The sequence below is a fragment of the Lepidochelys kempii genome, chromosome 2 (assembly GCF_965140285.1).
Source record: "Lepidochelys kempii isolate rLepKem1 chromosome 2, rLepKem1.hap1, whole genome shotgun sequence".
Lineage (NCBI taxonomy): Eukaryota > Metazoa > Chordata > Testudines > Cheloniidae > Lepidochelys > Lepidochelys kempii.
Genome location: NC_136381.1, coordinates 16,482,884 through 16,509,355, shown reverse-complemented (window position 1 = coordinate 16,509,355; position 26,472 = coordinate 16,482,884). Strand labels below are relative to the sequence as shown.

Here is a 26,472-nt window from a genome sequence, read left to right as displayed (position 1 = left end):
GTCAATGGGACTACTTGTAGTATTGAATGTAGGCATGTGGTCATTTACCTTCCTGTATCGGAAGGTGATGTGGCCAAAATGTGAGAGGTGCTAAGCATGCAAATTCCCACTCAAGTCAATGCGATATTCATGGGGTGCTCCACAGCTCTCCAGGGCCCTGTTGTGCCACTGAGTTTAATGGGAATTCTGCCTGAAAAAATCAATAGCCCAGTATGGCCTATGATCTGGCCTTGGCAGAGAAAAGCTCGAGAAAATAGGTCAGCATTCGTTGGAAAATAAGACAGTAATGCTGTCTGAGACTGTGTCAGCTGCAAGCACAAAGGGCCGTGAACCAAAGCACTCTAAATTAGCATAGCTGGAATACCTTTACATGGTAATTAACATATTGAATCAATTACTGGGGGAAGAAATGGACCAACTACTGTGTCTGAGGCAGCAGTTAAATAAGCAGGTGTGGGGGAGGGGAAATAAGACCATCTGGTTTCATACCAGCTCTGTCAGCTCTTGTGTCAAATCCAGCCCTAATGTAACACCATTGATGTTAATGGAGTCACATCAGAGATTAATTTAGCCCTTTAAATATCCAGGAATAGCATGTTCTCAACGGTTCAGGTTTGGATGCCTATCGTGTGTCGGGGGTAATCTGCAGGTCAGAGAGGCTGTGCCGTAGATGGTCAAGGTGGTGGAGTTAGAGCCATCTGACTTGCAGCTAGGAATGTGCCTAACTCATGACTTTTTCTGGACTCCTGCTGGTCTCTCTAATATCCTGGGACCGACACAGCCACAACTACATTCCTAACACCTGGCAGTTGTTATATCCAAGCTTTCTCTAAGGGTCAAAACCGTTTTTTCTGTTTTACAGGTGCCCTTTCAGCCAGGACAGTGGAGCAAAGATGACACTCAGTGGCTGGTTGAGTAATCACAAGTATGTGTTTCCTACTGTGTCCCAAAGGGCATATCCTAGACCTACTGTCTCCACCAGAGACAAGCAATACATAGGAACATACCTTGCCATGTTAAATACAGTACCATTTTTGAAACATTTCTAGTACAAATATAAACACCAGACTCCATCAGCTGTGGTAGGTAGGGTGTTCTCATCTAAATTACATGAAATACTCATTTTTGAGAAGAGGAGACTCGGCTAAAGAGAGTTTTATAATACTGTATCTATAAAATAAGAAGTTGGTACAATAAAAGATATTACCTCACCCACTTTGTCTTGATGAAATAAGTCACTGTTTTAGGAACACCCTTATAAAATTTTGATTCTTTATAATCCCTGTTGGAAGCTGGCCACAATCATAGAATCATAGAATATCAGGGTTGGAAGGGACCCCAGAAGGTCATCTAGTCCAACCCCCTGCTCAAAGCAGGACCAATTCCCAGTTAAATCATCCCAGCCAGGGCTTTGTCAAGCCTGACCTTAAAAACCTCTAAGGAAGGAGATTCTACCACCTCCCTAGGTAACGCATTCCAGTGTTTCACCACCCTCTTAGTGAAAAAGTTTTTCCTAATATCCAATCTAAACCTCCCCCACTGCAACTTGAGACCATTACTCCTCGTTCTGTCATCTGCTACCATTGAGAACAGTCTAGAGCCATCCTCTTTGGAACCCCCTTTCAGGTAGTTGAAAGCAGCTATCAAATCCCCCCTCATTCTTCTCTTCTGCGGACTAAACAATCCCAGCTCCCTCAGCCTCTCCTCATAACTCATGTGTTCCAGTCCCCTAATCATTTTTGTTGCCCTTCGCTGGACTCTCTCCAATTTATCCACATCCTTCTTGAAGTGTGGGGCCCAAAACTGGACACAGTACTCCAGATGAGGCCTCACCAATGTCGAATAGGTGATTTGTGTCAATCATTTGTGTCAGTGCCATAACCCTGCATGTGCTGTTCTGCCATTATTGGGAAGATAATTTATAAGGGACCTTTCACCTGAAAAAACCCAAGAGCACTTTGCAAACTCATGTGCGGCCTTGGCTTTACCAGCATATGGCAGAGATGGGGTCTTGAATGAGGCAGGTTATGCACATGAGTCAGACAGTTCTTGTTCCTGCCCTAACTAGTGAGTTGTTCGATGCTTCAGATTAAATGAGTTGGTGTCTGTCCAGTTTCTCATGAGCAGGTGTCCATGTTACAAGACCACCAGCACAAGTGGCCCCTTTGTTGACAGGGCCTGCGTGGGGCCAGTGATCGAATGGCCTGGAGACTGAACTCCAATATTCTGTGTGACTATCACACTCCCCTTCTTCCTGCAGCTCAGATTAACTCTTTGCTAGAGCACAGGCCAGAGTTCTTCTTTCAGGACTTTTCAGAAAGCGTGTCATGGATCCACTGGGCCGGTGCACTTGAACAACTCTGGAACTGTCTTAGGGAGGACCCCCTCATTATGCCAGCCCCTTTGGGATCACATTCTTTCAGTAGGATCAGCCACTTGGTTTCACCACCTCCTGGGACTGAACCTTGGAGCCTTCAGGACCCCTGGTTCACACCAGGAGTTCCCTTCAGTGAGTCTACCCGAGTTGGACACCTGTGAGGCACTTACACCCAAAGGGCACAATGCACCCTCAACTTCCTTAAATTGGAGTGACTCTCAGCCAGCGTTGTAAAACACAAGGGTTAATTAGATGTCTGGAACACAGTGTAGAAAGTCCTTAGTTAACACAGAGAACAGAAGGTTACAGCATAATCCATCTCGGTCAGTCCCCAACCCAGAGCCCTCTGATCCCTCCTTAGTCCCAGACCAGGAGCCTCTCCTACTTCCAGCAGCCCACACTTAACAACTCACCTGCCTCCTCCTCAGTCCTTTGTCCTCCAGATGGTCACAGTGGCTGACTTCCTAAGGCAGGTGGGCCATCCCTGGTGGTTAGTTGGTAGGTGCCAAATGTCCGGGCAATTGGAATGGCCATTGTCTTCTTGGACTCTCCATGGGCATGGGGCCCAGGCAGCTAGTCATCAGTCACATCCAGAATCTCTGGGTCTCTGCAAATAGTAAACAACCTTTTCCCACCACCTAGGTAACCATGCACCACATAGCGGAAACTGAGGCATGCACAACATTTATATAAAATATTATGAAAATTCCCACTCCATCACAGCTTAACACAGAGTTAAATCTCAGGGCTACTGTACATGAACTCCTGGCCAACAGATATTATTAGCTCCCTGTTGTTTTCAGAGGGAGTACCATACACCTGCTTTTAGTAAAACAGATACATAATGTACACAATCACATTGCAAGTAGCATAAAACATTGTAAATAGGGTTTGGAATACTATGAACAACTTTTAAACAAAAGCTATTAGGCAGTAAATCTACTGGTGTTCCTTATACAGACTTCCCCCTTCTGTTTCTGTTATATATATCCAGGGGTGAAAGTAATATAAAAGACTTACTGGTACGAGGGCCGGCTCTGGGCCTCCAGAAGGGGCAGGGCTTTGGGGGTCAGCCTCCCCCAGCCAGCTCTTCCATGCTGCCTGGGGCTCCGGCAGCGATTTAAAGGGCCCAGGGCAACTGCCCCTTTTAATCGCCGAGCTCCAGGGCAGCTGCCCCTTTTGCCGGCCCTGGGGGGAGGGTGGCAAAAGGGGCAGTGATTTTAAATGTTGGCTGTGTACGGGCTGGTACTGGCAGCCACTTCTTACTGGTAAGCCATACCGGCCCACTTTTACCTCTGAGTATATGCAAATATAAGTTTCCAGCATAACATTTTCTGTACTTTACAACACACATCAAAACACGTCCCCTCTGCTCTTCTCGCAGAGATGATTGCTCAGTGTGCATAATGTGGCCAGGGGGCAGGGCTTTGGGGACCGAAGAGCTGCAGCTGGGCCATGGTAAGAGCCACCCGGGCAGCTGTGGGGAACTGTGGACCCTCCATCTGCCCTTCATGAGGAGTCTGTGGGGCAGGGACACGGGCTGGGTACTGCTCTCGGCCCCCGCCCCCTCGGGTCAGGTGGAGGGTCCACAGCTCCCCACAGCTGCCTGGGCAGCTCTTACCTGGGCCGGGCTCCAGCTTCCGGCCTGGCTTCGGGGTGGGGTCTCAGGGGGAAGAGGAGGGGCAGGGGGCCAGGCCCATGGTGAAAGGTGGACGGGCCAGGCCCGTCCACTTTCAAAAGGGGGATGTCCTAGGCCGCCCCTGTTGTGGCAGCCCTGGCCAGCAGCATTCCAGCCCTTGGGTCAGCAGCTCGCTGGTCCTTTCAACCCTTGAGGAAATAGGGGTCAGGAGCCTGTATCCGAAGTGGTAGAGGGATTGGGATCAGCATATAAAATATCTGTTTCCTGGATCTTTACAAGACTCTTGCTCTACTGGGCACCGTCTTCTCCCCATAAGCCCAGCTAAGTCAAGCAAGAATTCACAAACCTCATCTCACTAAGTGCTGCCCCCTTCTCTCTCTCTCTGACTGAATCGGAGCTTGCAGCAATGATCTCATAACTAAAGATAAGTTCCACAGGCCCTGCAACCTCTCGGGGAAACAGATGCTCCCCCCTACCCCGTCCCACACCCCAGGTCTCCCTCTAGGTCAGTAACACACACGACAATGGACCAAACGTTACCCTAAAGAAGGGCTTCCTTAGTAAAGAAAGCTGGACTAGAACTCACCTGTATCCAAAATGGTACAGGCATTGGTACCCAGCAAACACAAATCTTTCCTGTATTAATCAATCATTGCGTCCACAGCACTGTTTTAACTCATCTATTTATAGCCCTTGCTCACTGACTGGCTCAGCTCTCAAAGGGTGACTGTGCAGGACCTGCCAGGTAGGTTACATAAGGCTGCCAGGCGTCCAGTTTTCAACTGGACCATCCGGACGAAAAGGGACCCTGGCGGCTCCGGTCAGGACTGAGACTGGGCTGTTAAAAGTCTGGTCAGCGGTGCAGGCAGGCTCCCTACCCGGCTCCGCGTTACCCCTGGGAAACTGCTGGCATCTCCCTCTGGCTCCTAGGCAGAGGGATGGCCATGGGGCTCTTCACGCTGCCCCCATCCCCAGCGCCAGCTCAGCTGCTCCCATTGGCCAGGAACCATGGCCAATGGGAGCTGAGGGGGTGGTGCCTGCAGGCGCAGGCAACGCAGAGAGCCACGTGGTCACGCCCTCACTTAGGAACTGGAGGGAGATGCCGGCAGCTTCTTGGGAGCTGCTTGAGGTAAGCACCACCTGGAGCCCGCACTCTGAACCCCTAAACCTCTGCCCCAGCCCAGAGCCCCCTCCTGCACCCTAAACCCTGGCCCCACCCCAGAGCCCTCACTCCCCTGCACCTCAACCCCCTGGCCCAACCTGGATCCCTCTCCTGCACCCTGAACAGCTAATTTCTGGCCCCATCCTGGAACCCACATGCCCAGCCCAGAGCCCGTACCTCCTCCCACACCCCCAGCCCTCTGCCTCAGCCCAGAGGCCTCCCTTCTACATCCCAACCCCTTGATCCAGACTGCTGAAAATGAGCAAGTGAGCTAGGGTGGGGGAGAGCGAGTGTTGGAGGGAGGGGTATGGAGTGAGCAGGGGCGTGGCCTCAGAAAAGGGGCAGGGTGGGGAAAGGGTGTTTGGTTTTCTGCAAATAGAAAGTTGGCATCTCCAGGGTTACACACAGTGAAAATGTCTATACAGCCTCTGACCAACAACAGGGCTTGTCTCGTAACTACCACACCCTGTTCTGGACCTGGAAGTTTCTGGAAGTAATATTTGCTAAGCTGTGCGCAATGAATGTAGAATTGCTGGATCAAAATGCTTTTAAAACACAGGTACCTACTGAGCATGTTTCATTCAAGTCTACAGGCTTATAGTCTGTAGTGGACCATTATAACAACACTGACACCTTCTCAGTGTGCTCTCTTTGCACTACACTGGCAGTTGCGCAGTTCACATTTCAATGCATTGCTCCTCATCCAGAGTTTGGAAACATCTTGATTTCCCGCTGACTGAAGCTGTTCAGGTATCATAAAGTGTAAGCGTCCATTCCTGACATTTGTTTCTTATTCTTCATGTCCCCCAGGTATATTCCACATATACACACAGAGTATGTATTGTTTCATTCTTGCATCTTGGCAGGGGATTAGACAAAATGACCCTTCTAGCCCTATGGTTCTATGATTCTAATTAATGAAATTAATCCCCAAAGAGATTTCATTCTCATATTTTCGGTAAGAAAGTCATAATAAGATCCTGCTCGGATCATCTGTAGGCCCCTTTAAGAGGGGTCCTTGTTTCTTTCTCCTTTAAAGGGAGCAAGGCCAGGGCTACATTAAGGCATAGACACTAGAGATCCATGCTTGAAGACCACGAGATGCAGCTTTGTTTTTAATGGATTATAGTGAAAAGATTTATTAAAAGACTTTTACGGCTGACACCAGGATTCAAAGGACATTATCAGAGAAAATAATCATCCTGTGGGTGCACCACTGTCTCTGACTCTAATCATTTCAAGTTATTCACCCTGGCCAGAGATGGCCACATTCATTATGGCTTCTTTAATAAGGTACCCCAGGGGCTGTTCCCTGAGTTAGATATTCCAACCATTTCGTCGAAATAATCATCTTTTATTTAAACTCCTACATAGCACTTTTCATCCATAGATAGGTCTCAGAAAGACAGCACTGCCCGCACGCTCTGGCGCCATGACTCAGAGGGAAAAGCACCATCTACTGAATCCCAGCTCCACAGCCGGCTTTCCCTGGTGGGAGCTGAGAAGTCACGATTCGAGGCGATCACAGCATAAGGCTGCAGTCTCTCATCTAAATCAGACATTATTTCAAACTGTGCTTTTGTTTCTCCTCACCACAGTACAGCATTTCCTCCTTGGCAAAGGCCCGAGCTCTAAATAGTGGAGGCTGACTTACATACCTGGATTTTACTGGCAGGCAGGCTAAGGGGAGGTAAAAGCCTCTGTCACACTCTGTACGTGGAGAAGAAAGTCTCCATGATGTGACTCCTACCACATGATATTATGTGTGCTCCTTTACAGCTTCCTATCCCAGATACATGTAATTATCACCTCGAGATTACTCTCCTCAATTGCCTGTGTTTTCATTTTACACCCTATGGAATGGGCTCCAAGCCCTTGGAGCGGTGGTGAGGACCCCTGGGAAGGGCTTTGTGGTAGCTGGTAAGCAAGAGTTACAGACCGCAATCCCTACAAGGCCACCAATCCAGCTCCAGGAGGAGCTGCCCTGTGCCATGGTCACTGGGTTCTAACACCAGAGGTGGGTGAACTATGAGAGAGTTCCCTTGGGAGACTCGATAGCTCAGGGGACTCTTTAGTATGAGATGGAAGCCTTGACCTCCAGGCTCCTCATTCTCCCTCCTCAGGGTGGAAGCAGCTCTCTCACCTGGCAATCCAGCCAGAGGAAGAGGCAGAACATACCAGTGCTGCCCCAGGAGTAGGGCAGGCACTATATGCTGACCCCAGGGGAAACTATCTCATGCTGCACTCTTGCTCCCGTGGGGAAGTAAGCTATACCAGCTTTCTGCAGGTGCTTCCTCCGGGCTGGCTCTGGGTTGCAAGCTGGCATGTTGATGGGGGACAGGGTGCCATTTCCTTGCCTGGGCCTGCCACTCCCTACCCACCTGGTGGGATGGGGAGTAGAAGCTTAGCAGCAGCTGCACTCTCTGCTGTTTAGGCTCCAGCAATGTGGGCAAACCCTGCAGGGGAGCAAGGGGGATTGCCTGACCAGCAACATAAGAGCCTACCCCTGAGCCCATGGACTTCAAGAGGAATCGCTTATACCCTCTGGTGGGAGAATCAGGTTGCAGGGAATAAAGACCAGCCCACATCATAAACGGATGACAACCATCTCTATTTAAAAGCCACCAAAATATGGAGATGGATAGAAACTGAAGAACACCACATCTGATAGCTAGCAACCTAGTCATCTCATGAAACTCAGCTCATATGGCACCAGCTGCAGAGGTAGTAAACTCGTTTCATCCACAGTGAGAGAGGAGCATGAACCTGGCAAGCCCAGCCCCTGTCACTATGCAAAGAGAAAGGTCTCAGCTTCCTACTCCCATGGAGACCTCAGACTCAGGCATCCCCTAAGATAAGTCTAGTTTCTGCATTAATATTATGTAAGTAGATGTTACAACTACAGAATGTAGTATGCGGGTGCTAGTCACTTTGATGAATATCAGGAGCGAAGACGCGTCAGGTGACTGTCTGTGAGACAGCTCTGTTTTTGCTTGAGGAATACATTGGCTGGAAGATGTCAAATGGTTTCAAAGGCATTGCAGTGAAATACTAATTATATTTTTACATCGAGCTGAGCAAATAGTTTGTAGGAAATAATTTATACAGTGAATGCAGACTCTTTCCCTGTTCACATATTGTCCATGAGCTACTTATGATTTGTTTAAATGTATCCATTGTTCAGAATTATTCACCAAAGAATTTCTTCAAATAATTCTGGGTCTGAAGATTGTTCACAAGCAGTTCAATTTTATATCTGAAATTTATTTTAAGGCCAGAATGGACCTTTTTGCTCTCAGTTACATTGTGTCCCCCAATTGGATTTGTGACAAAACTCTGTCCTTGCCTCCATGGGTCTCGCGTTTCACTAGCCTCAGAGGCTCACTGTGACCCTCCACATAACCCTTCTTTCTCTAGAGACAGGGGTCACAGTCTACTGAGCCATTTTCATCATAAGCCAGCAAGGGAGGTGAGGAGAAGTTATCCTTCCTTGCACAGTCTCTGTTCCTTTCCCAGTCTCAGTGATTAATCAGGGGGCAAAGGTGTGTTGGGTGGGGAGAGCCCAGGCCCACCCTCTACTCCGGACTTCAGCCCAGGGACTCTAATAGCATCAGCTATGGTAGCTGACCTTCTAGAAACATGACATGTACAATTCCCTGGGCTACTTTCCCCACAGCAGCCCTCACTTCCTCAAGCTCCACTTCACCCTTACCTCAGGGCCTCCTTCCTTGTGCCTGATATGGTGTGTACTACTCAGCCTCTCCAACGGCGCAACTTCCTCCCACAGCTCCTGACATGCACACCCACCTGACTGACTGACTGGGAGGCGTTTAACTAGTTTCAGCCAGCCCCTGATTGGCTTCAGGGTCCCAATCAACCTAGCATTCTCCCTGCCTTCTGGAAAGTTCTTAATTGGCCCCAGGTGTCTTAATTGACCTGGAGCAGCTTCCATTTCACTTAACCTGGTACCAGGGATTTGTTTAGCCTGGAGCTAATATATCTATCTCCCACTACTTTTCTATAGCCAGCTGGCCTTGTCCCAACACAGATTGCATGGTTGGCTGTGATGTACTGAACTTGGGATACGGATTTTGTATTTGTCTGGGTAATATGATAATTTACAGTAATTAGAATTCTATCAAATTTCAGTCCTAGCTCTGTGGCTGTGTTGCTGGAGTTTCACCACCACCTTGTGTTTTAACGCAAGGAGATGGTATTTTCTGATCCCTGGGTTAGTCCTGAGATTTCATCAATTATAAAGTCAGAAGGGAGCACTACGGCCATCTAGTCTGACCTCCTGTATAACACAGGCCATAGGACTACCCTGGATTCATTGCTGTTTGCACTACAGCAGATCTTTTAGAAAAACTTCCAATCTTGATTTAAACAATTCACAGTAGAGAGCCTCCATGGCCCACGCTTCTTGTTCCTAGATGCATGCATTTATATTTGGCTGTATGAAAGTTCATTTTTCTGCTTGCATCCAGGTTGCTCTGTATCGGTGATGTGTCCTCTTCATTATTTACCACCCCCGTCCAATTTCTGTGTCATCTGCAGACTTTGTCAGTGATGATTTTATGTTTTCTTCAAGATCACTAATGAAAACTTTAAATAGCTTATGACCAAGATCTGATCCCTGCAGGACTCCACTAGAAACACACCCACTTTATGATGTCTCCCCATTTAGTTACATTTTAAGACCTATCAGCTGGATTTTAAAACCATTTATAATGTGGGTCATGTTAATTTTGTACCATTCTAGTTTGTTGATCAAAATGACGTGTTAGCAAGTCAAATGCCTTACAGAAGTCCAAGTATGTTACAACTCTATTACTAAGGCGCTGTGAAATTCACAGATTTGTTTTAGAAAATTCACTGCAGTGTCATGGATAAAGTATTGAATTTAACAACGTATGCATGGAATGTAGTCAGTGAAAGGTCACTGCTGCATTCCTTTGCCTCAAACCAGCTGCTGAGTGCTCCCTTCCCCACCCCACCCGCCTTAAGTGCTGCAATTTTTCCAACACTGGGGAGGCAGAAGCAGGAACCATGGCAGTGTCATGTCAGAGCAGCAGGGTGTTTTGGGGAGGGAGAGGTGTACTCCGCAGCTGCTTTTATGTGAGGGGCAGTAGTCAGTGCTGCTACCGCTGCTTGGAATGTGAGCAGCTGTGGCCTCAGCGGGGAGGCAGAAGTAGGCATCCATGCATACTAGGCTTGTGCTTGGTGTGGCTCATAACATGGGTTCCAAGCTGAGTTGCCCCCCTGAACTGATGCTCCAGCATGAAGACATAAAGCATGAGACCAGCACATGTGAATGCCTGCTTTTGACTGACTGGTGTTGGAAAAATCGTGGTATTGGGCTAATATCACAATTTCTATGCAGTCCATGAAATTGTGATTTTCACAGGGCCCTAACTATTACCTTTATTGAACAAACTTGTTATCTCAAAGATATCAAGTTAGTTTGACAAGATCTATTTTGTATAAACCAATTTTGACTGGCATGAATTGCATTACCCTCCTCTACTTCTTTATTAATCGAGTCCTGTGTCAGCTCTTCCATTATTATGCCTGGTATCGATACCAGGCTGACAGGCCCATGATTACCTGGGTCATCTCATTTACCGTTTAAAAATATTGGCACTACATTAGCTTTCTTCCAGTCCTCTGGAATGTCCCCACTGCTCCAAGACTAATTGAAAAATCAACATTAATGGTCCAGAGAGCTCTTCTGCCAGCTCTTTTTAAACTCTTGGATGCAAGTTATCTGGATCTGCTGGTTTTAAAATGTCTGGCTTTAGTAGCTGCTGTTTAACATCCTCCTTAATTACTGTTGGAATAGAAAGTGTATTATCATCGTCAGTCATCATCATATGATGTAACTAAGTCATCTGGCTTTTTCCCTGAATATAGAACAGAAATATTTATTGAATACCTCTGCCTTTTCTGCATTATTGACAATTTCATTTGTTCCAAATATACTTGAAAAAACTCCTTATTGCCTAACTCTGCTGGGCATACATTTCTCCTTGTGTCCTTTAGCTTCCCTTATCAATTTGCTAACGTACCTAACGTCTAATTTATTTTAATTACTGTCAACTTCCCCATCTTCCATTTGCTATATATGATTCATCTCATAGATATGGATAATCTCATAACTTTAACTATTTTTATAGCATAAAAATTACATATATAACAAACAGTCTTATGTACTGTTAATTAAAAGTGTCAGAAGGTAATATTTCCAGTATTCAAGCCCTGATTTGAAGTGAATGGTAGTTAAGCGCATGCTTAACATTAAGAAGGTACTTGAGCACCCTTCCTGAATATGGATGACTTCTGAATTAGGGCCTAGGTTTGAAATCCTGGCTCCAGTGAAATCAATAACAAAGCTCCCATTGATATCAATGAGGCCAGGATATTACCATAGACGTTAAGACTCCAAAAAAGGAATGTCTTCTTTACTTTTAATTTTTGTGAGTAGTTTCCTGGTACTCACTGGAGGCTGACAAAAGCAATTCCTGTTCTGTTGTCCTGGACAGTAGCACTTTCTTTTTCTTTGTATAGCTTCTAAAAACATTGATAGTCCTTGGAAGATAGTCCAAGATGCTAAATTAGGAAACTCCCTTCTATGCTTTATATCAACAGCTTGCAAACAGCATGAGACCAAGGAGTTTTGCTCTATAAGTTATTTTTTTAAATACAGCAAATTATTTTTTTCTTGTCCTTCATTTTTATTGGAACAATTGTGCCAGGGGCTCCATATGCCACGATTTAATTAGTTTTTAGAGATGGCATTTGAAGCCTTGGCACAGTCCATAGCTAGTTTCAATGGCTTCTTTTCTGTTTCTTCTGGATGTCAAGCACTAGGCAGATAACCGGCTGTTACTTATTCCATGGTATTGTTCGAGTTTAAGCTATCTTTCAAATTAATTTTTTTAAAAGCTAGTATTAATTCAAGGATGATATGACAAGTGCATAAAATCAGGAAGTTCCTATAGTGAAGAGGGCTTCTTCCACATAAATTCAGCCATGTTGCACATCTTATCACTTTAATGGTATATATTAACAATAGCTTATATTCTATGAATAATAGAACATATTAGACATGTGCAATGGGAATGAGTTAACCTTATTGGCCTAACTTTCAGCATCCCCTGACTTTTGACTGCTTGATGTTTCAAGCTTAATGTTGCATTAATTTCTTTAATTTTGTTGCTTTTAATTTTCTTGGTCCATGGTCTAGTTTTAAGGTATTAATTAGATCTTCCAGCTGTCGATAATCAGAAGAGAGACACTTGGTACACTGAATGAATGTACAGCTGAAAAGATCATGCAAGATGTCCTAAGGGACATGGGATAAACCGCTTGTAACCGAGAGCTGTACATTTTTAATGCACAGTGCAGGTGGTAAGACAGACTCGTCAGTATGTGAAGAGCCGGTTGTTGAGACTGTACTTCATGTAAATACAACTAGGCAAAACTGGGAAGCTGTATTTAAAAGTGTGGGGCTTCCATTAAAATAAAGTGATTGCACGCTTTCATCTCACAGTTTTGGACTCTGAATTAGCAGTGGGGATCTGTGCTGAACATAGCTGGTGTTGGCCAGACTTGGATGCAGTCATAAAATAGTGAGATGTTAATACTGAAATCCACTGCTATCAGAGCATGGACCATTGCGCCCTGTAGGGCAGTAAAAATAAAGACTTCTGTTTATTCAGCAACTAAATATGCTGAGCTATTAAAAAAGCCACTGTTCACTGAACTAATTGCATAGCTTATTCCATTACAAGGCTGGAGGAAATGTATCCTGAGTCTTATATATTCCAGAAAGCTCAGTTTCAGGGAGATGATATTTTGTGTGACAGTCAGGCGCCTGTTAATAATAAGAGTGTGACACTGCACCCCATACTATTCACAGTGATATTATTATGATATGATCATGGCATAATTATGATGCGTTTTGTACAAGACGGGTCATGTGAGGTGTCTTTGGAAAAGTTATGATTTGCTGAATGTAATTATCCTATTTGTATGTATCATTTTTTATCTGAAGTTATGAATATTGACTATGTATCTGTATTTCACATGTAGTCACACCTGGGGTAACACCCACTAGTCTAAATAGGTGGTTCTAAAGGGTCTATTCAGGGTAATGGGCCATTAGAAAGAACAATAGGCCTTAGGAGAAGCTTATCCCCCCACTGGGTGAGCCTTCCTGAGAACACTCCAGACAGCCTGTAAGTAATGGCTGCTATGAGTCTACAAGGACATGTGACCAGGCCACATGTTTCTGGACTCCATCTTGGGATATCAGTATTTTTCCACAAATTGATCTGAGAACCAAGCTTTGAAACAAAGGGTTCCCGCCATATTCTAAAGCTAGATAAGGCAGGGAGTGACATCATCTGAGGTTCTTCACTTCCCACACAAGATGACTCCTGGAAACACCTGACGAACGAAGACTGAACTGGTAGAAGTGCTGGACCCAGGCTAAATAGATTTTTAGCCTGTGTATGAAGAACCCAAGCTGTAAAACTAATGCAACTTGTGCCTTAAGAATCTACAAGTCTGCCTGTACCATCAGTTTGGATATGAATAGCAGATTCTCACCCTATCTATCTAGTATATTAAGCTTAGTTTGCACTTTGTTTATTTTCTAGGTAACCTGCTTTGATCTGTTTGCTATCCCTTATAATCACTTAAAATCTATCTTTTTGTAGTTAATAAATTTATTTTATGTTTTAATCCAAACCAGTGAGCTTTGACTGGAGAGCTTGGGGAAAATCTCTGCTTGGTTACCACCAGTGTGCATTGTTCTCTTCATATTGAGGGAGACGTGGACTGGGTATTAAACTTATATACTGACCAGATTTGACCAGGGCAGAATGGTACTCCTCTGGGGTCCCAGGCTGGGCAGCTGGTGGTTAGAGAGCCTGCATTTAACTGCAGCTGCGTGTGTCCCTACCTGTGTGAATGCTGGTGAAAGTGCAGGCTTGAGGGCTTTGCAGCTTGTCACAGCAGCGCAGTGTGAGAGGGAGCCCAGGCTGGTGGGTCAGAGGTCTCAGTGGTACTCCAGTTCCATGTGGCACCCTGGGGGGAACCCATCTGAAGGAACAAAAGTTCAACACCGTGTAGAGTTAAGCACGAGGGTTTATTAAGCACAGCGCTGGCGGAGTGTCACTTCGCTTATTAAGCTCAGTGAGACACTGCTAAACAGTTGATTACAATAGATTATATAGGGTGCCAATGGGCGGAGAGAAGTGACGGGGTGCGAGTTCCCGAGCCCCTGGATAGGTTTTAGCAGCAAGACAAATTAGCACAATAAGCCAATAGTCTAAAAGATTACATCATGGCTCCGCCCATGGCTCAGGTTAACATGTTTGGTAATACACAGGTGTTAGTTCTTAAAATTCTTCTTTTGCAATGTGTAAGTTAAATCCTGATTTCAGGTCCATAGAAATGATGGTGGCTCTTTCCAGACAGGTTGGCCCACGGGTACATTCCTGGAGTGTTTAAAGCAAAAAGAACAGTAAACAGTACACAGCAATGACAATTGTGTGTGGATTACCACTGCGTTTCTGTGAACTAGGACTGGCATCCACGAGGGAGGATGCCATAACTCATGCTATCATGTTAGGCCTCTCCCTGAACCCGTTCAGCATTCGGGGAGTATGTACCATTATTTCTTCCTGCACCAGGGAGCAGACTTTAAGGCTTCTTTCAGTGAGTATGTGCCTATACTCCTGATAAACCTCCCAATTACTGCTCTCTGCCTGGAGTTATGCATATTTTATGTATAGTTGAAACAAGCAAGGTTGTCTCCTGCTTATTCTAGCTTTCTTTAGCCATGTATTGTCCACTGTTAACTAGGCCTTATGCCTCAGACCAAGCCGTTGAATCTGGGCCTATGTGATCTTAACAGAGACTGTGGTCAAGATCTTACATACATATTATTGGGATTTTGGACCTTCACCGTCGCAAAGAGGTTTCACATAAATGACATGATTTTGTTTAAAAAAAGGTGACAAAACTGGAATTTAAAGCAATCCACCCCCCCCAAGATATTTGTTTTAATTCCGTGTAAACTGAATGTGCACACTCACCATTCTGCATGGCAATCAACATCTTTCATATTTGCAATGGTTCGTTCTGCATGCACAGTTACCATTTTGTATGAGCAACTTGCCTAGACTCTAGTAGTCCCTACTGTCAAAGAGCAAAGAGCAGAAGTACCAGCTGGTCTGTGTGCATTGGTGGTATAACTGCAGTCTTAATTGTAGAACTGAGGCCTTAGGCAGCAGCAGTTACACAGATTAAGGAGGGGAGAGGCAGAGTGCCCCTCTCCCTGCACAGTCAAGGACGGAGGAGGCAGTGCACAGATAAAGGTTTTATCAGTGGAGACCATTTGGAAGTGGAAAGAATCAGCAGGACGTCGCAAGTGTCTGGATACATTAATCAGTGAGAAAGATGGAAAGGTGAGTTTTGGGGAGATGGGATTTGAGATGGTGCAATGGAAGCTATTGCAGTGCTATTGTCCATGACTTACCTGGCCTAAGATCTCCAGTCCCTGGAGATGTCAGGCTGGAACCCCACCTCAGCACTAAATGTATTTAAAACTCTACAGAAGGCTAAAGCAACATGTTAGTATCTAACACGTCCTGTATCTGGGGGACTATATTGTGCTCTTGCTAAGGGACTGATCCAGAGACCCAATAGATCTTGCCCATTTCTAAGCCTGATCCCCACAGAGTTGTGGAGTTTGCCCTCCTAATTTGATTAATAGATATTAAGGCCAGAAGGGACCATCTAGATTTTCTAGTCTGACTTCTTGCATAGCACAGACCACAGAGCTTCACCTGTTTTATGTATACTGTACATGCTCTGAGATTTTCAGGGAGACAGATGCCCTGCCTGACAGAAAGATCAAAGAAAAAAAGTCAGATCCCTCCCAGTCCCTCTTAAGGATTAAATTAATCACTTGATTGGTAATGCGTGAACACATTCAAATATAATTAACGGATTAATTATTCCCAGCAAAGGCTTTGTTTGTCACAAACATCGGATGGATCCCTGGAGCATGGAAGTAAAGGACAGCCATTTTCAGAATATAATACCCACATTTGCTGAGAATTTTCCCCTTGATTTGCACCAGCATTTGGGATGCAGTGTTGAACTCAAACTATTGCAGCAAGCCTTTATCTGCTTGTCTGCATAAAGAACGAATTAATTTATCAAGTCTGGGCTCTGTTCCTGTAAATTGGTACAGAGCAAATCTTCGGTACTCATTCAAGATCTAATATGTTAAATCTGTAAGTCAAATGAGAGTCCTATACATTTCAAATGAGAGGTTCCTTCACCCTCACCTAAAGATTTTTACCTCCCACGACACAGGCTGGACACCTATTAATTTCTTCAGTGCACTGGTTTCAACATTTTCAGATTGGTGACTCCCTTATTCATAGGGACATTTTTGTGACCCTCTTAACATATTAAAAGAGCAAGAGTAAAAAAATGTATAAAAGATAAATTACATCAGCTTATCTCTGTTATCTGTGTACGTTTCAAGACAGGACAATTAACCATAAAGTGTTGGTGTTTGGCGAGTAAGGGAAGTGAGATTTTCTTTTCTTTAGATTTTAATAAAATGTTCAGTGCCTCCTAGCCTTTGATTACCTTTTGTGGCACTGCCAGGGATTGTGACTAAAACCAGGCAGGAATGGGATATTCTATTTTGTGGGAAATTCCATGATTTTGAATATTTTTCCATTCCAAAATGGAACGAGAACAAAAACTTTCAAGATTTCCTGCAAATGATATCCTCCCCCAAAATTACAGGTCATTCAACAAGCTGTGTTTTGTTCTCTACTTCAATTATATAGTATAAAATAAAAAACTGAAACAAAAAGTTGTTTTGAAACAGGAAGTCAAAATGTTCCATTCAGAAAAGATCAAAATGGAGCCTTTTGATCATATTGGAATGCTACCTATTCCAATTTTTATTCTAAATCAAATTTCAGTACAAATCAGTATGTAAAAAACATTTAGCTTTTGACAAATCAGCATTTTCTGATGGAAAAACATTCTAAGGTTAGAGAAACCAACAGAGTTGGGATTAGCATTTGCTTCCAAATCCAAATCTCAAATCCTCTTCCTCTTGCTTATAATCCTCACTAGAAACATTGACAAACACTCCAGAGACATTAAAAGGTTATTTTTAGTATTTGCAGTCATACTTAATTTTTTTTAAAAATCTTTAAAATAAAAACCACATTGAGTTGCTTGAACACACACTAAAAAGCTCTTGGTTTTTTTTGACACAGTATTTCTTTGTTATCCTTTCAGAGTTGTCAAGGGCAAACTGTCATGCTCTAAGTCATCTGACAACTACAGTAATAAATCTAATGGGAAGATTGTAATTTGCTTCTCCCACAAGTGTCAATTAATGTTTTGATTAATGTGGTAAAGTCTCATTGACCTGTTAGAACTTCCTCTAAAAGACATCAGACGTATACTCACTTGTCACAGAATCAGATACATGTAAATGACCTACATGCTAGCTCAACATGAAAATTGTCACTCAGGGAAAGAATTGTCACTGCAGGGAAAGAATCTAGATGTCATGTTCTGAATAGTCCAAAAGGGACAGAATTCAAGAGAATGCTAGGTTCTTCCTAACCTCTGGTGTGGATGATCTGTGCATTACTGTGACGGGGTATATCGGCCCTTCATGGGCCCCTATGGTACTACTCACCTTGCCCCCAGGAAAGGAGCTGCATAGGTGGGTTCTCCTGGCCTGCCTAGAAAGGCTGCTTGGAAGCAGCCAATCAGAGGCCAGCTGGCTCAGATAAAAGAACGTGCAGGGCCAGAGCAGGCCATTTCCTGGCTGGGAGTAGAAGGGTGAGGAAAGGTGCTCTGTTCTGATCAAAAGATGCTTGACTGGCTGCATTTATTGGCCCTGGCAGAACAAGGCCCTGATAATAGTAACCCTACCAGGCAAAGGTAAAGCAATCATGTGGGCAGAAGCTCAGGGGATGCAGCAGCAACTAATTAAAGGAGGCAGTACATGGTTGCTGTTTATAGGGTCCCTTGGCTGGAACATGGCATAGTGGGCAGTTCTGGATTCCCCCCCTGGCAAAGTGGTCTGAGCCCTGTGAAGGGGACAAGGTTCCTTCAGAAGCTGAGTGAAGGACTGAATTTAAAGGGTCCAGAGTCAGGGATGAAAACTTCAGTGAGGGCAGACAGTTTGGTGTACTCTCTGCTACTCTGGAAGGGTCCCTTTGTGACTGTGTGACTTGGCTGGAGGGCTGAACTACTGAAGACCTACCTAGTGAGGTCAGCAACCTACAGAAATAAATAGATTTCAGTACCACACCTAGCCGCTAGGAGGCACTCAGATGAGCACCCTGTTACAATTACCTTTTTAAAAATGAAAAACTTGGAAATCTGTTCCTTGAAGATTGACATGAAAGTTCCTACAGTTCTAAGCATAATCAGACGTCCTACTACATTACACAGCTTTATGTATCCATTAGTACCTGAAAGCCCAGCTGTCTCATGAGTGTCATTCATAAAGTCATGCATGTAAAAAAGGCAAATGGGGGGGAGCAGGGCATGTTTCCATGCACTGTGCTGTAATGAACAATGTTGTTGTTTGTACATGTTCTCCAAAGTCTGTGCACAGAGCAACCACCTCTTTGCTACTCCACACAGCTGTTACTCCACCTTTTCTAATCGACTGTCACAGTCCAACCGCCACTGCACCTTTAGACTCCAGCATGCATATGGGTCTCACAGGGCCTAGTGATGATCGAACCTGGTGATATCCTAAACAAAGAGAGCCCTCAGCCATGCTTGTAGCCATTTCCATTGCTTCACACAGACACAGGCATTCTAGGCTTCAAAGTGACAGTCCTGGAAGATTTTGTGCTGCCTTGTGCAGGTGGCAAATGAGGGGCTGTGTGTTTGGGGTTATTGTGTGTACTTGTTGTGTTTGTGGTGTGAATGGTTTTGAAGAACTGTGGCAGTTTGGCCAAGTATTTGTGTAGACTCCCTCACACAACCAATGAAACTGTTGCATGCAGATTTGTGGTTGAGCAACTGAGTGATTGAGTTACCTCAGATATCACAATGGTCTAGGACTCTTGGCATGGCATAGATACATGCCTTGCTGTCACATGGCAAAGAAAAATGGCTAAGAACTTAAAAATGGATGGTAACAGATCATGTAATCCAGTGATCATTCAACCTGATATTCTGAGCAAAATGAGCCCTCAGCCATGTTGGTAGATGCTTCCATCGCTTCATACTGACAAACATTTTAGACTTCAGAATGACATTCTTGAAATCTTGTAATATAGATTCACATATTCAGCCCAAGGTTTCCAGAAACAACTTTTGTAGCCCAGTTATTAGATAAAGAGACCTCTGGATTCTATTCCTTTCTCTGCCATTGCCTTACTAGGTGATCTGGGGCAGGTCACTTAACCTCTCTGGGCCTCAGTTTGCACATCTGTAAGATAAGGATAACACAGTCCCAGCCCATGAGAAGTCAAGAAGGGTTTGAACTCATGTGGTTGATGATTTTTCCTCACTAGAGGTGGAATTCAGCTGTGTGCAGAAGGTCTGCCACTTCTCTCTCCAAACAGGAAGAGCTATTGGAGCTCAGTCCTGACCAAGAACCTTTTGAATAGCCATAGAAATAGGCCTGAATTTTTCTGACATAGGGGGGTTTGAAAGGACACACAAGCAGATCTGAGACCAACTGCAGATTTCTTTCTGGAAGGCAGCATATTTACTCTGAGCAACTCAGCCTGGTTTCTCCCAGTAAAGCCACACACATGGAGTTCAGGAGCTATTTTGTATGGGAGTTTGTAGTGGGGTGGCTGCCCCACTCCTGGATAACAGGTTAAAAGCAGCCAAGCTAGGCTGATTGGGGAAGCAGCCACAGGTGTGGCTAGCTCAGTTAGGGCCCAGCTGGCCCTGATAAAAGGGCTGTAGGTCAGGAGACAGAGGAGGTTTGTTCTAGCTCTAGAGTGGGAAGGCTAGCTGCTTGGTAATAAGGTACCTGAAGCAGTACACAGCAGTGCTGGGGAGCTCCAGCCTGGTAAACCCCTAGGCTGCAGGCCTTGCTAAAGGCCAGGAAAGGTACTGGGGCTACAGAGGTGTAGCCTGGGAATAGGCTGAGGAAGCAGGTCCTAACCCCTTGCCAATGATGACTGGCCCAGTGAGTGAGGGCTATATGATGAGGGCAATAGCCACTGAGGCAAAGTGGGGATAAAGGATGGGGGGTTCCCCTAGATGGGGAGACCCAGAGAGTGGGGGTACTACTGGGGCAGAACCCTGAGGTAAAGGGGCACTGGGGTCTGGGAGGGACCCGGGGGCCTTAAGGCAGGTGAGACAGCAGCCAGCAGAGGGCGCTCTGTATTTAGAGTTGAGCTAACTCCCAAAACGACCAGCAAGAGGCACCGCTTTGCTACAGTCTCGCTTTGCTACAGAGCTGTTTACTCATCTATTTCCCTCCTTTGACAGAAGTTAATGGAATTAATTTTCTGCAGTTACAATGAGTCTAAAATCAGCCCTGAGGAGGTGGAAAGGTACAACCATGACACAGGAACACCAACGTTGTAGGGAAACCGACAGCTAGAAATATGACTGGACATGCAGAACCAATAGCACATAGCCATATGTTGGGAAGTAAATGAACAAGCCTTTACTATCACCTGATACTGGGTAAATCCTACACTAGATATTTAAATCCTTTCTCCTCGGAGTGTAGCAGTATCAATAAATATGTATACATTTCTAAAGCAGCCATTACTATAGTATCTGGGGCTCTGTCATAATAATGTCCATAATTAATGGCAGAGACAAGAATAGAACTCAGATCTTCTGGCTCCCACTTTCATAGAATCATAGAATATCAGGGTTGGAAGGGACCCCAGAAGGTCATCTAGTCCAACCCCCTGCTCAAATCAGGACCAATTCCCAGTTAAATCATCCCAGCCAGGGCTTTGTCAAGCCTGACCTTTAAAACCTCTAAGGAAGGAGATTCTACCACCTCCCTAGGTAACGCATTCCAGTGTTTCACCACCCTCTTAGTGAAAAAGTTTTTCCTAATATCCAATCTAAACCTCCCCCACTGCAACTTGAGACCATTACTCCTCGTTCTGTCATCTGCTACCATTGAGAACAGTCTAGAGCCATCCTCTTTGGAACCCCCTTTCAGGTAGTTGAAAGCAGCTATCAAATCCCCCCTCATTCTTCTCTTCTGCAGACTAAACAATCCCAGCTCCCTCAGCCTCTCCTCATAACTCATGTGTTCCAGTCCCCTAATCATTTTTGTTGCCCTTCGCTGGACTCTCTCCAATTTATCCACATCCTTCTTGAAGTGTGGGGCCCAAAACTGGACACAGTACTCCAGATGAGGCCTCACCAATGTCGAATAGAGGGGAACGATCACGTCCCTCGATCTGCTCGCTATGCCCCTACTTATACATCCCAAAATGCCATTGGCCTTCTTGGCAACAAGGGCACACTGCTGACTCATATCCAGCTTCTCGTCCACTGTCACCCCTAGGTCCTTTTCCGCAGAACTGCTGCCTAGCCATTCGGTCCCTAGTCTGTAGCTGTGCATTGGGTTCTTCCATCCTAAGTGCAGGACTCTGCACTTGTCCTTATTGAACCTCATCAGATTTCTTTTGGCCCAATCCTCCAATTTGTCTAGGTCTTTCTGTATCCTATCCCTCCCCTCCAGCGTATTTACCACTCCTCCCAGTTTAGTATCATCCGCAAATTTGCTGAGAGTGCAATCCACACCATCCTCCAGATCATTTATGAAGATATTGAACAAAACCGGCCCCAGGACCGACCCTTGGGGTACTCCACTTGATACCGGCTGCCAACTAGATATGGAGCCATTGATCACTACCCGTTGAGCCCGACAATCCAGCCAGCTTTCTACCCACCTTGTAGTGCATTCATTGCATTCACTTTTGTGCCCTATGCACTCAATCTCATAGCCTCTCTACAGATATTACTACTTACAACAAATCCATGAAATCCATGCAGTTCCTCTCTCCTTCCACCCACCCACAGGACATTTAACTGGCAAAATCCTGCTCTGAGAAAAGCCAGGCTAACAGTTACTAAAGGTCCTACTCTCAAAGGAGTGAGGCCTAATTGTTATGAAAACACCTACCCAAAGACACAATGTTCGGAAGGTCGTTACACTCAGGCTCAGCCCAATCTTTGGCTGAAGTCAATTCCTCAGCTGTTGACCTTTGTCACTGAGAGCTCTGTCTAAGACCTGCAAGGAAGGTGTGGGCTCTGTTAGCCAGCGTCTGGCTGATTCGCAGCTGCTGCTGGAGAATAGGGGGTGGGGAAAGATGGCCTACTCCCCCTAAACCTGAACAGGTCTTCCTGGCAAAAGACCACAGACAACTGATGCTGCATAAAATGTTTATTTAGAAAGTGGAGAGACTGGACTCCTGACCCATCCAGTAACAATTGTGTTCTTTTTCCCCATGATCAAAGTAACCAATGACAAATTTTAGGTCTGATACCACCAGTGATAGAAACAAATGCTCTATGCCATATGAAGGCAGAAATCCTCATTTTCCAATGGCATATAACAGTTAATTCTAACCTTGGCAATTCACAAAACATTAGATATTATAATCACACTGAATACTGTTTTCTCTTTCCAACTTCCTTCCACTTGATTTCCAACCTGATTAATGTGGCTGGTATCTACAGCCATTCTAGAATCCCAGTATCACCCAACAGCCTGGAATAGATGCACACGCTTTGGGGAGGAGGAAAAGCTTGTGTCTAACTAAAAGAACAGGCAATCTAAGTTATTCAACAGCCAGGTATGTCCAGGTCACTTCTGAGCTCAGGACAAACTACTGCCAGGTCCCCATCAGTTATAAGTGTAACCTTTCTGCCCATCAGAGTTGGCAACAAGGGCCGGATTCAGTATCTAGGGTTTCCATTCCAATAACACAATGCAAAACTGGCTTGAGCCCCCACCCAGTGACCTGAGACAAATATATACCACCCCCACTGGGTGCCTATAAGAGGAAGTACTTCCCCTCTGGCAAGCACAGAGTCTGAGTGTAGCAAAAGCCTTTTAATAACAGAGATAAACAATGTGGCATTATGTTGGAGGAACACCACCAACAGGATTCATAACACAACCCATGAGCAAAAACCCATCCCAAGCAAAATGGGCCGTGTCCTTTCCCTTTGGTTCTTGAGTCCAGCAACCCAAAAGTCCCCCAAAGTCCCAAAAGTCCAACAACGCAAAAGTCTCTGTCCCTGGTCAGTGCAGCCCCAGAGTTCAAAAATTTATCTGCAGAGTTTTACCTCCCAACCTGGGCAGAGGTGGGAGGGTTAAGGGATACCTTACATGGTCTGAAGCCAATTGCCCCACCTCTCTATGAGGCTCCGCTCCACTCTACCAGCCATCCCATGAGCCACTCCAGCTGTTCCACAAAGTGCTCCACAATATATTTTCAGGCTCCCCCACGACTTAACACAACACTCAGTGATTTCAGCTCTTAGTAATTTTAGCTCTTTTGTGATCTACAGCTTATAGTAGGGGAACCTCAGTGCTAGTACACTATTGGCCCAAAGTGAATTCAGCTCAGCAGCCTGTAACTAGATTCTTAATAGAATCAAAACTAGCTCTACCATCCTACAGTGAGAGGGGGGGATACAATTAGCATGTGGGGCCCATATTACCAGGTATTAATACCTATCCCCAACCTTTCTCAATTAACTGCATTTTGGAACCCATGTCCCTTTCCTAGCGAGTGCTTCTTAGTTGATGGCGAGTCCCTCCATCGTAACAAAAGGCCAAGTACAGTTCCACTATCCTTGATTCACATAATCATGATAATAACAATTTATTCTTCCTGCCCCAATAACAGAGAAACTGGGGATCCCACAGCAGCCAAAGTGACCATTTGGGCAGCTATGGGCTCATGCTAGGCGGGGTGGGTGTGCCTATGCAAATGAGATGAGCCCTTGAAGTTCTTTTCCACAACTTGCCACAACTCACCACCGGATGTCAGGGTGGAGCTCATCCTGACTCTGCTTACATAAGGAAACAGATCTTTTATTCAGTTGTCACCCCCTTCAGGGAGGACACTACCTATCGAGCAGACTTACTTAGCACCAGCAGGTAGGTCACTGGTGACAAAGCAGACAATAGTCCCACATCGGGCCTACCTTCCCTCTGGGAGGCTCTAGCCATCAGCAGGCCTCAAGCTAGCCTAGTCAGACCTTTCTCTCAGAGTGAGCCCTAGAGATCAAATCTCCTTCCCGGCCAGCCCCCAACTGACTTGTGCTCTCCCTCTTTTAACTCCACCCTCCAAGCTTGCCACCTACTGCAGATGTAGCAGGGAGGGGCAGACTGATCCTGTAGCCATTTGTTAACCCTTTCTTAGGCAGTGTGTGGTTTGTAAACCCCATTGTACAAAGCACCACAGTGGACTCAAGCCAGAGAAAACCACTCAAATGAATAACCACAACAATAGTACTACATTTTCCTCTGCTACCACTGGTAACTATTCAATTAAATAACTCCTACATGATGAGATTCCATTAGTCATTAAACTTTTTCAATTAATTCTCATTCATTCTGATAGCATAATCTGGGTTTTGGTAAGCATCCACTGTCAAACACTGATAAGGAAGGAGAATTTGCCTTTCATGTCATAGAGGTGGTAATAGCACCTCATCAGAGCTGATAAAGTCTGAGATATTACCCTCCACAGCACAGCAGTCACTTGAATGCAGTTAGCAGGTAGTAATCCAGTATTAGAGTCACATCTACAAGAAAGAAATTAACTATATTCAGGAGCCTTTCACACCTCTCTAGCACTTCAGGAGCATTCAAATCCTGTCTCTTGCACTGGCTATACTGGAAAATTGCACCAGTTTAATCTAACTAAAACAGTACCGGGCAAGCTGTAGTAAAGAATAAAATTGTCAGACACATAGATGAACATAATTTGTTGGGGAAGAGTCAACACGGATTTTGTAAAGGGAAATCATGCCTCACCAATCTGTTAGAATTCTGTGAGAGGGTCAACAAGTATGTGGACAAGGGGGATCCAGTTGATATAGTGTACTTGGACTTTCAGAAAGCCTCTGACAAGGCTAAAGGTTCTTAAGCAAAATAAGCAATCATAATATAAGAGAAAAGGTGCTCTTATGGATCAGCAACTGGTTAAAAGATAGGAAACAAGCGGTAGGAATAAATGGTCAATTTTCACAATGGAAAGAGGTAAATAACAGCATCCCCCACAGACCTATACTGGGCCCAGTGCTGTTCAATATATTCATAAATGATCTAGAAAAAGGGGTAAACTGTGAGGTGGCAAAGTTTTCAGAGGATAAAAAATTACTCAAGGTAGTTAAGTCCAAAGCTGACTGTGAAGAGTTACAAAGGGATCTTGCTAAACTGAGTGACCGCAACAAAATGGCAGATGAAATTCAATGTTAAGTGCAAAGTAATGCACATTGGAAAAAATAATCCCAAGTGTACATACAAAATGAAGGGGTCTACATTAGCTTTTGCCACTCAATAAAGATCTTAGAGTCACTGTGGATAGTTCTCTGAAATCATCTGCTCAATGTGAAGTGGCAGTCAAAAAAGTGAACAGAATGTTTGGAACCATGAGAAAAGAGAGAGATAATGAGACAGAAAACATCAAAAAGCCATTATATAAATCCATGGGACACCCACACCTTGAATACGCATGCAAGACATATTAGAATTGAAAAAGGGACAGAGAAGGGCAACAAAAATGATTAGGGGCATAGAACAGCTTTCATGTGAGGAGAAATTAAAAAGATGGGGACTGTGTATCTTAGACAAGAGATCACAGTGGGTATGATAGAGGTCTATAAAATCATGAGTGGTGTGGAGAAAGTGAATAGAGAAGTATAATATACATCCTTCATATAACACAAGAACTAGAGGACACCTGATGAAATTAATAGACAGCAGGTTTAAAACAAACATAAGGATGTATTTCTTCACACAACACATGGTCAAACTGTGGAACTTGTTGCCATGGGATATTGTAGAGGCCAAAAAATAAGTGGGATCAAAAAAGAATTAGATAAGTGCATGCAGGATAGGTCCATCAACGGTTATTAGCCAAGATGGTCAGTGATGCAACTCCATGCTCTAGGTGTCCGTAAACCACCAACTTCCAGAAGCTGAGACTGGACAAAGGGAATGAATCACTCAAAATTGCCCTGTTCAGTTCATTCCCT

At 44.8% G+C, this 26,472-nt stretch overlaps 1 long non-coding RNA gene across 1 annotated transcript in view; it reads left to right on the top strand.

The window, feature by feature from the left end:
- LOC140906351 (uncharacterized) overlaps positions 1–26,472 on the top strand; it is an 81,983-nt gene that overhangs the window by 35,959 nt on the left and 19,552 nt on the right. The window contains exon 3 of the long non-coding RNA XR_012157076.2: positions 863–925. This is a non-coding gene — a long non-coding RNA (uncharacterized LOC140906351). The remainder of the gene's footprint in view (positions 1–862; positions 926–26,472) is intronic.